Below are 4,538 nucleotides of genomic sequence, written 5' to 3' on the forward strand. Positions count from 1 at the left end.
TTAAACGATAAAATTTGAATAAAAAAATTATACATATCAACGTCCCGGAGGCAAAATAAACCAACCAATCACGGGCGAAGCTGTGACGGGTCGTCTAGTATATATATATTTATAAAATAAGAAAAATAAATTTGGCAATACGAATACTATATTTGATTACTTTACAACCCGTATATTATAAGAATAATAAATATATATACTATATTATTATGCATACAATTGTCGTGGTCGCCCGTCATCGACGATTTTCGGCGAAAAAATAACCATTACTTTGCTAAAAATAAACGAAAATAAAATCCGAATACACCGTTGAAAATAAGACATTTCATTGAATAACCACGTATAAAAACGGAAGAATTGCTCTGATAACCGAGTAAATTATATGGCCATAAAGATGCCTATATAAATCGTCGACTAAACGTCGACCGCGGCCTCTGAGGCAACGCCACTGTTGTCGACTACCAGTCGACAGCGGCACTCAACGTGTTAAACTATGATTCGGTAAGTACTATAATTATATTCAACTAAAAATTAAAAATTGTATCCAATTAAACTGTTATTTTTATTTTTTCAAAAAATACTTGAAATCAGTGTCAACGTGTTGTATTCAATACAGCCAAAGAACTCCTAAATCTTTGGGTATATAATAGTAAGAAATATTTTATTTTAAATCATAATAATTAATTACGTATTTTCATATTATATGGACCAGTTTTCACAATTTTTTTTTCCAATTTGTCATAACTATTTGTGTGTAGTTCCCGCGAAGACGGTAGTCACTGAAATTTACTGTGTAGAACTTCTTTGATTGTTTTATGCTACTATCAGTTTCGCGGAAACTACAAAAAACAGTTATGACAAATTGAAAAAAAAACCTATTCACTGCGGCGGGTGATTTGATCGCTTAAAAATTTCATATTTTTCCTAAAAAAACATTTTAATAGAATGAAAAATTATCAAAACTCATGTACCTACCTATTGAATTTAATTGCGAATCTTCTTTAATCAATAAAAAGTTATAATTGTTAACCTAGTTATATTACATACAAGTCATACGCAGTACCTATAGTTATGAATGTAGTGGGAAGTATTTTGATTTATTGGGAAGTCTTTGGATTTAGTCGGAATACGAGGAAATTAAAGGGAATAATAATAATAATAATAATAATTCTGTTAATTTATTGGGAAATCTTACATTTAAAAGACATTGTTTAAAATTCCCTACACGTGGCTGAATGTTATTTTTTTATTATTTAGCGTGGATTAAACGTATGTTTTTAAATATACGTACGTCGTTATGAGCAGTCACTTTATATTTTTTTTTACTTTTATCATACGCACAGCGTGAAAACTGCAAAAAGACATACGCAGTAAACGTGTTAATTTAGTTTCGAGTCTTGTAATTTAAGGGGACGTATTATAATATAGACGACAGTCTTTGAATTTAGCTATTAGTATTGAAATTTAAGAGAAAGTCTATGAATATAGTGGGAAGTCTTGTATTATAGATGGAAGTCGTTGATTTTAGGCGGAATAATTGGTATATAGGAGAATGTGTATTATATTGTAGTGGGAGGTCTTGGCATTTTAAGGGAAATTTTCTAATTTTGTTTGAAGTCTTTGAAATTAGTCAGATGACTTGGAATTTAGAAGAAAGTCTATTGCAGGTACCCTATATGTACGCAAATAAACTATCAATTTTTACTATAATATTATGTATTTATTAGTCCATAATTAAAAAAACTAAATTAAATTAACTGTTATCTTATTTGATTTTTTAGATAAACATACAGCTTCATATCGATATTATACTAATTATATTATATTAGAATGTTACATTTATAAATAAATTATACTATTATATAACTTAGCTATATAAGAATGATTTAAATGTACTTATAAAAATAATAAATATAAAATAGAGAATATAATGTAATATGAATTCATTAATTTATTTGTTTTTTTAAATGTTTTTAAATAAATAAGACATAATAATATAATATAGTGTATTTGGAAATATTATTTTCAGTTAATGGTATATTATCCTTGGCCGAACGTCCAGTGTCAAAACTTGAAACAACGTTTATGAAATAATCATTAAGTTTATTACAAAACCATATTCACTAACAATATAATACCATCTTTGTTTTTAATCTTTTTTATTTTATTTATATTTTTATTTGGTTTTCCTATGATCTCATTTATAATGTTCCAAATTTGTTTGGTACTTATTGGATTTAGAGCTTTGTAATCTGTTTTTATAGTATAGTTATTTGGATTTTCGCAATAATTAATTTAAAATATTTCTGTAGGAAATGTAATATTTTTTTGAAATGAGTGTCATAAGGGCTGGTTCTTAATTTAGCTGATCTAATAGCTGATTTAACTTTCTAATATAAATAATAATTCCGGGAGTAATTCATTCTTTTAATTATATAAGTAAAGAAGTAATTAGAAGATGGACTAATGTACAGGATGCCTTTGCAAAGTTTTGCAAAAAAGAAAAAGAAAATAAAAAATCCGGTTCTGGTGCATTCAAACACAAAAAATACGTTTACAACGATCAACTGTTGTTTTTAAAAAAATTATATATAGAACGAGATGTAGTTGAAAACTTTGAAAACGATAACAATGATACCCTGAATTCTAATATTGATATTGATACTGATATTAACAAACAGTCGAAAACTTTGAATGATGAAGTTTCAACTCAAGCCACTCCCACTAGACGTGCTGGTCAAGATTTGGGTTCTCGCTCAAAAAAACGTAAGCCTGATGAAATCGAGATGAAGATGCTAAAAGCTTTAGAAAATGATGTTAATCCAAACAGACATCTGTCTTTCTTTCGTAGAGTTTTGCCAGCATTGGACAAATTTGACGAAAACGAGGTTTTGAAGTTCCAAATGGGGGTTTTACGACTCATTTCGCAAATCAACGATGAAAAACAAAGAGTTTCTCTACCTTCATTTCCTCAACAACATGCGTCAACTTCTCAACCATACCATTACATGATGCCTGTTAGTTATCAATCTCCACAAACTGCCACCCAGTGTTCCCCAAACTATGGTCAACCCTCCAATTCAAATACTATTACACCGCTAAATCGACCATTTCAAAGTATATCTCCAGCCCAGTCAAGTTCTTCCTGTTATAGTGAAATAGATTTTTCAACCAATTACAGCCAGACTTAATCTATGTTTTACGTTTAAATTTTTAAAGTTTTAAAATTTGACCTAAGCAAGAAGCTTAAAACATTATTTTTATTTCTTAATAAAATGGTTTTTACACAGGAAAGTTATTAAGTTATTTTTAAATGAGTTGTATTAGGAAATATTTCATTTTTTTGTTATTTCTTACTAATATGTTTTTTATGTAAAAGTATATTTATTTTATCAATAAACGAGTTGTAACAAAAAAACATTTTGACTTACTCAGTGTCACAGCTAACATTTCGTTAGGTTGAATACAGTCCCTCATTTTAGTATTCTGCCGCTGAATACTACATTTCAGCCGGTTATGGAGTTCGTCAAAGGATGAAATAGACATGCAGAAATAGTTGAAAAATTTATTTTCATCTGCAAGTAAATCTTCAAATAACGAGTTAAATGTGCCCATGACATTTCTTCGTTCATTAATTGGGTGCACCCAGTACTTACGAACACGTTGTTTTCTACGTAATCGCAAACGACGGTACAAAAGTCACATGGCAATGATGCGTTTTCGACTCATGTTGAAATCCAACTGAGTTAAAACCGATAAAATATAACTAAACGTAGACGATTCACGGGGGAAAAACCGTCTTGTGTGAAAACAACGTCCGTGCGGAGAAAAATCGTACGAATAAAATCCGCACGGACGAAACCGTCCTGTGTGAAATGGTCCTAATTGTAACGGTACGGTTTTCGTGACGGATGCCGTGTCCGTACCGATAACTCGGATATAGTGCTTGTCGGGAGTGTCTCCCAGTCAGACTTCCTCCTTGCACATGTTCGTCCGCGTGTTGACTGGGCCTGCCGACTCTCGGTCAGAGGGTTCTTTGGTGCCCCGTATTCCGACGAGATTGGCAAGCGCCTCACCCGCCATGTTCCGGTGCACTCCTGATTGCTCCACCGGTGTGTCGCAGGGAAGGGGTATCCCCACTCGGATAATTCTTTCTTGGGCGGGATAGGGAGGTGTCCATCTCACCCCGGCCTCCGCGTTCTGCGTGGCCCGTTTCAGAGTTTTCTGATCCTCCTGCCAAGGTTACCCTTCATCAGTACGCTTATAGCAGCGCCTGGAACACGGCGTGTTTCGCCGTGGTTCCGCACCCACGACTGGTCTCGCTCCAGCCGTTTGCACCTCTGGTGCGGAACTTTCTTTCGTGGTTATTTTTACGGATTTCTGGGCATACTTTTCCCGACAGGTGCTACTCAACGATAGGCAGTGGAGAAGTGGTTAGGACTATAATGTAGCCCCAGAAACAGCCTGTATTCAGACACGTTTCACCTAAGTTTACACAAGCTTCCTCATACCAGTCAGGGTAACTTAATATGGTTAAT

General features: G+C 33.0%; 1 gene across 1 annotated transcript; it reads left to right on the plus strand.

Annotated features, from left to right (window-relative positions):
• Nucleotides 1-1,781: 1,781 nt before the first annotated feature.
• Nucleotides 1,782-2,000, plus strand: LOC100571631 (uncharacterized; the record flags this gene model as incomplete). Its single annotated transcript, NM_001246174.2, is given in 1 exon segment — nt 1,782-2,000. The product of NM_001246174.2 is annotated as an uncharacterized LOC100571631 (mRNA).
• Nucleotides 2,001-4,538: the final 2,538 nt, after the last annotated feature.

The sequence above is a fragment of the Acyrthosiphon pisum genome, unplaced genomic scaffold (assembly GCF_005508785.2).
Source record: "Acyrthosiphon pisum isolate AL4f unplaced genomic scaffold, pea_aphid_22Mar2018_4r6ur Scaffold_21207;HRSCAF=23311, whole genome shotgun sequence".
Taxonomy (NCBI): Eukaryota; Metazoa; Arthropoda; class Insecta; order Hemiptera; family Aphididae; genus Acyrthosiphon; species Acyrthosiphon pisum.